General features: G+C 42.7%; 1 protein-coding gene across 1 annotated transcript in view; it reads right to left on the bottom strand.

Annotated features, from left to right (window-relative positions):
• The window catches only part of FAT3 (FAT atypical cadherin 3), a 634426-nt gene that overhangs the window by 401228 nt on the left and 219954 nt on the right, over positions 1-13244 (bottom strand). The window lies entirely within an intron of this gene.

Below are 13244 nucleotides of genomic sequence, written 5' to 3'. Positions count from 1 at the left end.
CAAGGAACATTAAAACCTACAAATAAGACCAGTGTGTACATGTACGCAGGATTTCCATTCCCAAGGCCAGATATTTCAGCCAAACTCACAGAAAATGATCACCCTTGGATCACTGCTGTCTCATCTAATGGAAAATAATAACCCCGAAGTTCTGTGGGTTCCGTACACAGCAGGGCTCAGTGTCCCCAAAGGACTGACAATCTAAGTAAGACAGATGAGACAATTGAGACAAACAGACAGGGATGAGGAAGGCGATTTATACCCTGGCCGTGGAGTGGGCATATGGCTTCTGTGTCTACGCTTACATTTCAGGGCAGTTTAGAGAGAGTCAAGCCATATCTACATAGAAAATGCAGCCAGAACTCGATTCTGAGGATTATAAAATAAGAAGGAGATTTTACGTAGCTGATAGTAGAAGACATCAACTCAGAATGAGGAGATTCATTTTAAAACACTTTGACCCCAAAGTCCGATGTTCTGAACCACTGGTATAACTGACCTTAGTTTATGAAACATTTGATTATAATTATCCAGAATTTTGAAAGATCCAAGGTCAAATGTGGAACAGACGACAGGGAACATCCTTCAGAGTCAGGACAGGGTGAAACCATGGACACATTTTTCAACCTCTTTAGCCTTGATTTCCTCATCATACGAATGTGAATAATAACAGAGTGTCAATCTTGCATGACTACTGGGCCTTTAGAGATAATGAATACACACCCTGCATGTGGCCTCTTGGAGGCACTTGATAAAGGAAAAATTTATTAATCCCAAGAATCCAGTGGTTTCTTCTGCACTTAGAATTAGAGCATCATTAGATAACATACCCCAGATATTTAACTGTTACAATATGTAAACCTAATAAAACTCTGAAACCTTCATTATAAGCTTACTAGCAACATTTGGTTTCAAGGTACATATATTTTTTTCTATTTAGAGTATATTTTTCATCTTAAATAATCACAAAGTACAACAATTTAAAAGACTTTATAAAAAGGAGTCACCCACAGTCGAAGGCAAATACTAGCTCTCCCTGTTTCATGCCCATGTAAAATATACAATTCATATTTTAATCCAGCTCCTAAAATAGTATCCAACCATTTCTCCTTTGTCTTGCCAAGAAGAGACAGATGGTGAATCAGCTTATAAATCAGCCCCCAAAATTCTTAAAGGCAAATAAGTGCTTTATAAATCAGGGTTTTAAAAAGGTCTCATTTTATAACAGTTCTTACATTGAAGTGATCTTTCCCTAATTATATTCATAAACATTAAACAGGGCTAATTTATGAGTTCCTGAACAATTTGGGGTTTTTGAATGAAACAATCAAGATCCCACATGCCTGCCTTTTCTCTTTTAATCATCACTAACATATACAATGACCTTGACCAGGCCTATGGTTCGTTAAGCTGTGACCCTCACACAGTGAAACCATGCTGAGAAATTACCATTCAGCTTTAAAACTCAGAATACATTTGAAAATGACTTTGGGATGACAAAACACCTTGGTGGTTTGGCCAGGGCCTCACATCCAACAAAAAGAAAGGATCAGTGGGAAAAACGACTTATAAAGATTGTGACAGAGCCTCTAAACACCACCGACCACACCTCACACAGCTTCCAAATGTTGTTGCCTTTGTGCGGACCGTGCCACAGTTTTGTAGAGGGAAAAAGGGGGGAATTAAGCTACATGTCTTTTCTGAACATACCGTGCCAGTGCATTATGGATGCTTTAAGAAAGGATATATATAACAGAACTGTCTAAGGCTTCTGTTAAGTTTATAAAGCACCATGTTAAGCCAAAGATATCCAAATGTGGTGCATCTTATTATAAGAATATGTGCACTGTTTTCGAGTCAGTTGAATTTCTATAACAAGGCATGTGTCACACAGAGTTACTTTATATAGTGACTCTTGTCTTGTTACAGGGCTACAATTCCTGATGTAGTCACAGCTCCAAAATCCCAAAAGCTCTAGAAACTCATTTAATTCCAAACGCTGAGCTAACCAGAAATCATTTAATGATTAAACCCAACCTGGCCCAATGTAAGGCTATTATACTCAGCCCACCAGTGTGACTCTCCATATGTTTTGCCACTGAAATACTAAAGTGTTTGATTACACGCTCCTGCCCTAGACCCTGCTGGGGATGTCATGCACATGTTACACTCTATGCCCCCTCTCTATTGCATTCCAAATTCTGAAACACATCTGGCCCCAAGGGTTTTGATACGGGACAATGGACTTGTGTTAACATTTGTATTTTCCTTTCTTCTACTAGCAAAGCAGAAGGAAGTTAATGCAGCAGTCGTAGGTTAGAGAAACAGTGAAATCTCAGGCAAATACTTTAAAACGTCAATCCTGTTGCCTCCAAATCAGAGGGCACTGTGGTAAGGCTGGTCCTCAATAACACTCCGTGATTTGAATGGCTGGTTCGCTCCGGGCACACGATGCAAGCACATCCTGCAGGAGCTGGTAAAGGGCAACAGACTAACACCAAGGAACAAACGCAGGACTCAAGTGAGCCCAAGACATGCACAGACGTGATTAACTCAGTTGTACGTAGGGCAAGAGACAGAGGCTTTGAGGACTGGTGAGTGAGGTCGTGATGAGTTTGCAGAATTGAAGCTGGGATCACGGCTCTTCTGACTGACCCAAGGAAGGGACGTTTTAATAGAAGAAGCAAGACAATAACTGAAGGGCATTTAATGTGTGTGAGAACACGAGGGTGCGTGTGTGTGTGTGTGTGTGCGTATGTATGTTCACATAAGAGAAGAGGAAAATTAGACATCAAAAGACTTCAGGAAAGGAGGCAAAGATGTGGCACCTTGGGCTGGCCAAGGGACCATGGGGACTCAATGAAGATGCTGAGTGCAGAAGTGACAGATTAAGTCACGGTTTCAGAACCAAGAGATAAAACTCTAATGATCCAACATCTGGAAATCATTCTCTTCTGATCTATATCCCCGCCTTAATTTTAGGTTTTTAATGGCTTGTTTTCCATTTTCCTTTCCCACCCTCTGGTTTCACTGTATAATTGATAACAGTAATAATCATCCTATCTACATGTATAGGTAGTACTCTACAATTTCATAAATATTTTCGTAACATGACTTTTTATGAGATAACAGTGTTCCAAGGACAGATGTTATTATCCTTGAAAATGAAATGAGAGTCAGAGTTTAAATCACAGTTGGTTTGATCATTGCTACCTTGGACAAATTAAGTAAGCTATTAAAACCTCGGTTTTATCATCTGGAAGACAAGAAAAGTAATACCTGCTGTACAAAATTTTTAACAGAATTAAATGAGGTGATACCGACTGCAGAGAGGTTTTAACAGAATTAAATGAGGCGATATACATGAAAGTGCTTTTCAACACTTATTAACACGCTAGCCCTGAAACTAGCATCTGTGCTTGTGGCGATGACTAAATCTGTGACTTTGCTCATGTTCTACTCTTAGGAATTATCTCCAGTCTTTTCTCTCCTCTTCCACAGACAACAATTTATTTTTGAAGGCAGTGCTTTATAACATCGTCAAAATCAGTACTAGGAAGCCTCAATTCAATTTTCACTTTAAAAATAATTCTGATAATTGCATTGGCTTAATATGAAATTTCTGGCATAAAGCAAAACTGTAGCCTAGCAAGACACTCAAAATTTAAAATGCAATTCCATTAACTTGCAATTAGTAGTTTTCACACGTACAGGAAAGATAAATTGATTTAGCACCTTTCTCCCGTCCACAGAAATACTGAAGATTTTTCTTCCTTGCCGTTATTGTACCCTGGCTGCAAATATTAGTCACCCTAACTGCATATCGTGTAAATCAAATAAATGTTTCACCCCCCCACGCGCCCCCCCATAATCACGTTGGCAGCTGCTCCAGCATGTTTCAATGGCCATCCACTGGAACTCATTAAGAAAGCATTAAGTATAGTAAATTAAAATGCAAGGTCTATGATCTGCAGACAAAAAGATGACAAAGCTTATCGCATGTATGCTCTGGCCCTCTCATTAGCTCTCAGGGTTTAAATGGCACTGTCCTCTCAAACAAGTCCCAGGGCATATTTACTTGTTATGAGCAGAGCGAAGTCAGATGACCTTTATATGCTAGAGATACTTTAACATTCCCCCAAAATAATTTTAGACAGAAACTGAAGCCTTAGATTCTGGCTCACAGATACACTAAAAGCTATTCAGAAGCACTTATTTTTGCTATTCAGCTTTTCAATGTTCTTCCACAATAAGCAAATCCATCCACTTCAGCTTTACTGGTCCATCCAATTGCCAGTTGCAATGGGATTCTTTCAAATGAGAAATAGTTGCTATATAGGCTCTTTGGTTGAGGCATCTATGCCATGCTAGTTGTTCCCTTAGTTTCTCTTATGGCTAAAGGTATCCCTGCTAATGGGGGCAGAACGGGGGCTAACGTGGGGGGAACCCCCAAATTCCCACATGAGAAACAACTGAAGAGTTGGGGAGACTGACTTGGAAAGTTCAAGTCCTGGAGAATATGCTATCTGCCTTCAGATATTTTGAGATGGCAACTTCAAACAAGGTCTTACTGTGCATAAACCCAGAGGGACCTAGCTGCCAGGACTAACAATGGGAATGCACAATCGGCTGGCTGTAAAGAGAGCACTTGTGATGGAGCTGTGTACCATCTAGATGACTGCCACTCGCAGGGAATGTTAAAGGAGTAATCCCTGCACCAGAAGAGACTAGTTGACCTTTAAATGCCTGTTCCATGATTGGGCCCTTCCAACTCTTGGGTGCTTGTCTTCATTAAAGCACTAGCTGTCCTTTCCACTTCTGACTGCACACCTGAAGATGACTATTGTCTTCACATTCCCGACTTCTAACACAGTGCAGTGGGTGGCCCACCCTCATGAGACCAGCAGCCACGCTTTACCGAGCACTTTCTATGTGCTCAGTGCCACGTATTCAACATTTGTGTCACCACATTCATGTGGTTTTACCAAGACCTTAGACAGTATTATTTCTAGTTTACAAGTTAGGAAACAGAGGGCCAGACTGTTTAGGTAATTGCCCAATGTTACACAGACAGGAAAGGGATCAGAACTGAACCTTCAAAGTCATGCTTTTCTGCCTGTGAAATCCAAGCTTTTACCCTCTGCAGTCCTGGAGTCGACAAGGCCCAGTACACATATGGGGGCAGGAGTACCTGTGTAAGAATCACCTGGGGTGCATGTTAGAAACACAGATTCTGGAAATTACCTCGAAAAGCTGAAGAGTGAGTCAGTGGGAACTAAGAACTGGTATTTTTAACAAACTCCCCAACTCGATTCTGATGCTAATAAAAAGAGCTACCATTTATTGAATACTTATTAATTGACAGTCACTACATTAAGTGCTTCACAGGGACCACTTCATTTCCTTTCACAGCAATTCTAGGAGGCAGCTTCTAGTATTATCCCCATTTTACAGGTGAGGAACCTGAACGTTGGAGGCAGGCAGAGTCTTCCCCAGGGCTGCACACGCAGTCAGCTAGTGGAGCTGGAATTCGTACGCAGGCTGTTTTGTTCTGAAACCTGTCCTCTTAACCCTGGAGCTACATTATCTCTCAACAAACACACCAATGATTCCATGGTTTGCAAAAGAATATCGCCGCTCACTTATTCAGAAAAGGCTGCTATAAACCGACAGCATTCCAGAGACTATATTTAACAAGCAGTGTATAAATTTGGTCAGTCTTACACATTCGGTAGGCTTCTTTTAAGTGCTGGCACAAATATTTGCTCCTCTCTGAAGCTTCCCAAAATATCCACGAAAAATACACTTCCCACTCTACCATGCTGCCAAGGCACACAAACCACCTTCTGTCACCCACAAACCAGCAGGAGCAAAGCGTCTCCAGGCTGGCTGTGGGACTTCAGATCAGTGCTCAGCCCACAGGGACCCCACCACGCACTTGTGGAAGAGAAAACTAAAGAGCACAATAGGCGCCAAATGGACAGCAGATTTGGCTGCAGAAAAATGGTATTTCACTCTGAGAGAAACAAGAAAATGAGGTGTTAGAAGTTCTGTTGGCCAGAGAATAAGACACTATTTTAACCTCTTACGTTGTGTTAGAATTCCAATTCCTAAAACAATTCATTTTCTCCCAGTTTTACTGAGGTATAATTGACATATAACATGTACATTTAAGGCATATAACATGATAATTTGATATATATATATTTATTGTAAAATGATTATGTAATAAAGTTAGTTAACACATTCATCACCTCACAAAGATATGTGTATGCGTGGTAGAATTTTTAAGATCTACTCTCTTACAACTTTCAAGTATATAGTACTGTTAACTACAGTCAGCAGCTGTACATTAGATCCCTAGAACTTACTCAGTGTATAACTGGAAGCTTGTACCATTTGACAGACATCTCCCTGTCCCCCCAACCCCCAGGGCCCTGGAAACCACTAATCTCCTCTGTGGTTCTATGAGTTTGGATTTTCTTAGACTCCACATAAAAGTGAGCTCAAACACTATCTGTCCTTCTCTGTCTGACTCATTTTACTTAGCATCATGCCCTTAAGGTTCATCAATGTTTTTGTAAATGGTAGGATTTCGTTCCTTTTTATGAATGGATAATATTCCATTATAGGTTATATATATTCACATTTTCTTTATCCATTATTCTTTGTCCATCATGAATAAACACTTAGGTTATTTACACATCTTGGCTATAAAACAGTTCTTAATGAAAAGCATTAACAAAAGGAGAATCAGTCACTACATCAGGATGTTAATACTTGAAAGCTAATTAATAATTTAGATTTCAAACTTTCCAGCAGGAGCAAAGAAAGGATTCTGGGTAAAGCATGCACAAAGCGTCCTAGGTGTTTTTGGAGAATAAACAGGGAGGAGACTGCCCTTTGTGGAAGTTCTCTATGTGGTCCTCCACTTCCCCCTGGGTTCTCTCCTTCCCTTGGTGTCTGCTCACTTTGTTTCTGCCTTCCTCTGCTACTTCTAAACACAGAAGGATGGCAACTGTGCCTTCGCGCTTCAGATAAAATTGTAAAGCTAAGAGGAGCTGGCATTTTCTTTATAAGTCAAGGGAAAGAGAATGAACTAAACAAAACATAAATAATATAAAACCACTCACATATTCAGAGCATGGGATTCTGGTCCTCAGACTCCCAGTGGATGCAGCAAAGAGCTTTCCTGAGTCCCAAATGTATTTTTGGGCAGATTGCTACTCTCTGTCCCAGAGGGGAGTGTCATCAAGGTACTCCCTGCTTTTCTCTCAGCCAGGTTGCCTTCTGCTACCAGCATGTCCCCTCGGACAGTAAGGATTAGTCTATGTTCCAATACTTATTGAGCCCCGTGCTAGACACAAGAAACACAAATGAACAGTCAAGACATATTCCTTGTCCTTGTGGAGTCTTCAAACTAGAAGGGGTTTCAAGGAATATAAACACACATTTATGATGGTGTGAGGGAGGCAGTGGTTGGTGCTCCAAGGCGGCAGAGAGGGAGGGGAAAGTTTCTCAGAGGAGATGGGTTCTAAATTCCATCGCCCCTATCTAGACTTTAACCTTCTAAGGCCCCTGCCTACTTGGTCCAGACCCTCTCTTGGGCCTCTCCTCTTTCACCACCTCCCTGCCCCTTTTGCCACTCCTTTGCTGGAACAAGCAACCATTTCCTTCTCACTTTAGCTCTTTACCCACACGGAGTCCTCTGCATGGAGTTCTCTCCCCACCTCTTCTTGCGGACCAGCCCCTCTCATCAGCTGTTAACCTGAATGTCAGTTCCTCCGCGGGGCTGTTTCTAACTACTTGGAGGAAGGTTCTCCATCACCACACCTTCCATTCTCTTTCAAAAACATACTGTGCTTTTTTAAAGTAGTGCTTTGCATTTTGTAAGATATGTGTTTATTCTATTTCTTATAAATGTGTTTAATCTGATTTTGTCTATCGTTACTTCCAGACGATTAACTTGATGAATGTGGCAACTGCGCCTGATTCAGTTACCATCACATAACCAGGCAGAGTGGGGAGGAGAGGACAGCGGACCAGGCTGTGGGGCAGCTTGAGTAAAGCTCCTGTCTCTGAGCTCTCCTGTCAAAGAGAAATGCAAAGGACCCCCTGGAACTAGGGTGAGACAAGTGAGGTACCTGTCTCAAATGCAAAACCTCTATAATCTAGATAGATAAAATTCTAATGCAACATTAAGAAAAATTAAAATTAATGCAATCCATGATTAAAAAAAAACATCAATTTCAAATAAAGACATGGTCCATATTCCTGATTTTTCCCTTAGTCACAGGCTCCAGTAGGGCTAGGCATGGCACACCCCTTCCAACATTTCCCTGCTTCACACAGCTGGGGACTAGAGGGCCTCCTCTCTGTGAGGGTTTCTGGATGACTTCAGAACATTTCTGTAGGGCCGCAGTGAGTGGCTGGTTCATCTGGAGAGGAGTCCCCACCTCTACTCCCACAAAAAGATCCTGTATCATAAAGCTTCTCTTTTATGTCTACAACATAATCACACTTTAGCTATAGGACATCCATAACATACATCAAATAAGAGTAGAGATACTGGGTACATGCATTTTGCATGCAAATGAGCATGTCTCTGCAGAACATAAAGGTCACTACCTTGCAGTGTGATTCTAAATTTCATCTATTTGTTTTATCAGCAATGGTGGCTTTGGGCTGGTAGCAAGCTTTCTGTCCCTGGGCCACTAGCATGGACACATACTTTCTAATACTGTTTCCAGAAAGTTTTTGAGTTCTTATGAATGCTCACTTGCCTGCTAAAATACCACTCTTACATAAGTTAATGCCAAACTAACACACAGTCCCAGAAAAGAAAACAGCACTCCCAGTCCATCCATTTGTGTGATGCCGACAGCTGCGTAATTAGTCCAGCCCCGCTCGCCCGTGGGTTAGAGCTGGACCTGTGCAGAACAGGACAATGCAGGCATGGCTGCCATGCTTCAGCAGCGATCTGATTTCCCAAACGGCACCTCCCTTTGAAAAACATCAGTCATTCACGAGAAAATAAAAAACACATCAACAAGCTGCCGGAGACCAGACAAGAGCTTAATTATCTACCCTCTCTTGAATATGTGGATTCGATATTTATGCTTCCATTCCTCTTACCTCTGAAAGAGATACAAAATCCATATCCCGAGATTCATTTTACAGAACATTGCTAAAATTAAGCTGTGCCCAAATATTGAAGGAAGGCATCATTGGAGGTAAAAAGATGGAGAACAGATGCTTTTAAAAGCCAGCCAATAAATAGGTCTCTGGCACCAACAAACCTTAGGCTAAAGACAAAACAAAGGAAAACTTTTTTTTTTTCTGTGCCTTGCACTAGCCATAGCTCCTGCTGCTTGATATTACATTTTGAAGGAGCTCCAGGCATGCAGACAAGGCAGGCGAAGTTAAAGACCAACTTGCATCTGAAGCTCTGGCAAGAACACATCATGTCCTACAACAGCTAGATTCCCACTCTTGATCCCCAGGGAAACGTGGGTTTGATGTTTGGCAGATAGATGACATCAGACCACTCTTGGCTGTTCCCCCCCAATTAAGCTAGTGAGGCAATTGCTGCACCTTCAAACAAGCAGGAAGTGAATGAAAACCCATCTGCTCAGAATGGAAAAGGTTTTACCAAAATTATCCATGTAGAACTTCATATTCACTCTATCATCAAATAATTCCGAGGGCCTGCTTTGCTCCAGGCATAGACAGGCAACTTAGAGAAAGTTTTAAGGAATGTGGGGAGCCCAGAAGGTAGGCACACATGGAGTATGATTACAGTAATATGGGAGAGGACTCTAAGGCTCAGAGAGAGACACGTTGAGATTTACCCAAGATGCAAAGTCAGCAAGGTGCAGAGTCAGGCACTGCAAGCTGCTCCTTCACCTTCCATCATTCATTCTCTTTTGCCTCCAAAGCAGCACAGGAGTTGCTCTCAGAGCCGAAAGGAATGTACTAAGGGCCTGGGAATGCACCAAGCACTCTGTCATGTCTGAAACGGTTCTGAAGCCACAGGCTCTGAAGCCTGAGCATCCACCCTACCGCACTTGCACGCTCACCAGTGTGGCCTCATTCAGGGACCCAACCTTCCTGAGTTGTGCTCTAACAGGTCCTCGTGCTGGTGAAGGACAGATGGGCCCACACCTCAGCAGACCGTGCTGCATAAAGGTCACAAGATTGTAACACAGGGCTGTCTACATTTCAAAGTTGCCAGCGGATGACTTTTTGCTATGGGGAAATACAATCAACTGTCTTAACACATTACAGTAAGTAGTTGCAAATTTGCCTAAATTCAAATTTAGCAAGTTATCAAGTGCCTGTGCTTGGCCCCTGAAAGGCACATACAGTGTTGGATGATGAATTTTGTTGAAAGAAGGCAATGGGCTAAACACTGATGGGTCAGGACAAGGGCTCCAGCGTTCTGCAGCAGGGGTCTCCGACCTCCAGCCTCGGACTGGTACCAGTCTGTGGCCTGTTAAGAAATGGGCCACACAGCAGGAGGGGAGCTTGAATGTCATGTGTTCGAATCATCCAGAAACCATCCCCAACCCCTACACCCAGATCATGGAAAAACTGTCTTCCATGAAACCAGTTCCTGGTGCCAAAAAGGTTGGGGACCACTGCTCTGTAGGACTGTATACATTTCAGCTCTGCCTCACAGCGTGCTCGGACCCAAGACCAAGAGAACTGGTGCTGCCTCTTGTCATTTCTCTCACTAGTATATCACACACTGTAAAGGCCACCATGTAAAACATCTCTGGAGAAGCCAATGAAAGGTCATTTATCCTGAAGAAGACAGTCACAGTAGCCCACACCATTCTGGAAACTGAGCAGGTAAAGGACATAAAGGAAGGTCAAGGCTATGGCTGAGCAGGGGAATAGCAGAAATGGGGGGTAGAGGGTGGTAGGAGCACTGGGTTTCTCAGTTTCATAGGAAATTACAGAAAACAAGCTGGAGCTCACTGTTACACAAACTCTTCCCTACCGAGTAAGTGGTAGAGAAAAATATATGTTACAGGTTCTGGAAATTTAAAGGAAATGATTCTATGGAAAGTGCAGCTATTTAAACCTACGTACACAGAGGCAAAGAGTACAAGTAAATGTCAGAACCTGTAAAAAGCAAGGGAAACACTGCTTCCAAATATAGATTAATGGACATTATGGCATTTATTATTCATCAGTTAGCCCTGTATGTTTCTACTCACTGCTTCAAGTCCCCAGGGCAAAAATACAATAAAATTCCATTAGTTAAAATATTTAAAATAAGCAAGCTGGAATACCACAGTCTCACCATAACACTGCTTACCATAGGAGGAAAAAGAAAATTGGAAACAACCCCAAAATAACTGATATGTTGCAGAAAACTAGAGATTTTCATCCGGTCATAAGTAGGAGGCTTTGAAGAGAAAGGTGATGCTTTTTTCTCTGCTACTAGCCAGGTGAGAGGCAGGTAGACTGCTGGCTTTATTTTGAGCCAGTTGTCTAAGATGTCTCAGTTTCTTTATTTTAATGTGTAATTATATTAAATACAATTTTTTTCTTGGAGACTGGATTGATTTGGATGAGTAATTTTCGAAGGATTTTTTTTTAAGGTAAGGATATCCACTGATTTTCATCAATTAGCTTTTCTTCCCCCTTTCTCTGGGCAACCAAAGTGGGCTCGGGTCCTCTTTGCAAAGCAACTCACAGGCAGCTGCTACCTCAGGCTCCCCAGAGTGATGCAACTATGAAATTGCACTGCCAGCTTGTCAAAGCTCACGGGACTGAGCCTCACCAGACCACCAGTGCTATTCCCTCATCTGAAGCACTCTTGCATTTCCTCTCTACCCGTTTATTTTTATTTATCATCGAAAACATCTGTTTCAAGGTTTTCTAGCTAGCCCAGCTCACAGAGGCTCACAGGCCCAAAGGGAAATGGGTTTAGGGGCCCAGCACTGCAGAGAAGACCTCTCCTGTTAATGTGGGTTCTTCCTAGGCTTCCTCGCAGGACATGTGGGCTTGGTTTTGCTTGCCTTGCCTATCCTCTCTTACATCTTAATTATACTCCATTTCCCCTCCACTCTAAGATCCGCTGCCTGGGATTGCCCTATTCCTGCATCTTCCTCTGCTCCGAAAGTGGACAGCAGTTCCACCTCCACCCTTATCTCCTAGCTACAGACCCATGACTATTGGGAACCACCCTGCCTGGTTTCAGAGACTGTAACCTGCCATGGCTAAGGCTGAGTGAGAGACCTTGAGACCCTAAGCCACTAAGGAGACAAAGCTTATCTCCCTGGCAGGAGCACCACCTCTGCCCACTTTACTTCACCCTACCTGGCCCCCAATGCATGACTGGTTAGCCAATGACGGGTAAGATTCCTCAAGGCAGGGACGACCTAAGACAGGCATGGTCACCAGGGGGCCCTCAGGGAAGGACTTGGGGGGCTATGGAGAAAGGGGGTGACAGACCCTTACCCCTCAGCTTTGACATAGCCTGAGTCCTCATTCTGTCTGCAAGAAGTCTCCTAATCTCTTGGCTGCCTACTTCCCCTGCTCGACCTAAGCCTGAAACAATGCTAGAGGTGGGTGAGGCCCTGTGCTGAAAAGGGCAGGTTCCCCAGTGTGATCAGGCCTAAGAAAGAATGCATAAAATGCTGTGAAACCTTCTTTGCTAATACCCTCAATTTAAATGATAAGGGTCCAAGCATGAAATGTGTTTGTTTCCCCAAAGTTTTATGGTCCTTTAGCTATCTGACCCTGATTCAAAATAAGCCCTCAGAGTTCTTTGAATGTTATCTATTTGATTATTATTGCCTGACAATGATTGATGAGTTTTCCATACACACCCTGTATTCCTATGCAAATTAAGCCAATAAAAGCCCATCAAGGCAAGGGTCGGCACACTCTCCCCTTAACATAGTGGCCATGCTGTCCCTTTTCCTCCACAGGACTCAGTAGTCCTTGTGAATTTGTCTCTCTCAGCCACAACGCCGGGGACACTGCAGGCGGTGTCAGCGTCACATGACTATCCTCCTTACTCAGAAGACCAAGCAAAAACACTTTTACAGCCTGCATGCCATTTCGGTATAAGGCAGTCTCATCAAGTGATGGTGCCATTACCCACACACATACCCACACACAGAGGAGCGCTCCCAAATGTCCAGCAGAGGGGAATGTTTGAATGAATTGCAGCACAACCATACAACAGAATAGTGTTTAGTCATTAAAAAATTGTTGCTGAGACA

This window comes from Desmodus rotundus, chromosome 5 (genome assembly GCF_022682495.2).
Source record: "Desmodus rotundus isolate HL8 chromosome 5, HLdesRot8A.1, whole genome shotgun sequence".
Classification (NCBI taxonomy): domain Eukaryota; kingdom Metazoa; phylum Chordata; class Mammalia; order Chiroptera; family Phyllostomidae; genus Desmodus; species Desmodus rotundus.
This window is presented reverse-complemented; position numbering and strand designations above follow the sequence as displayed.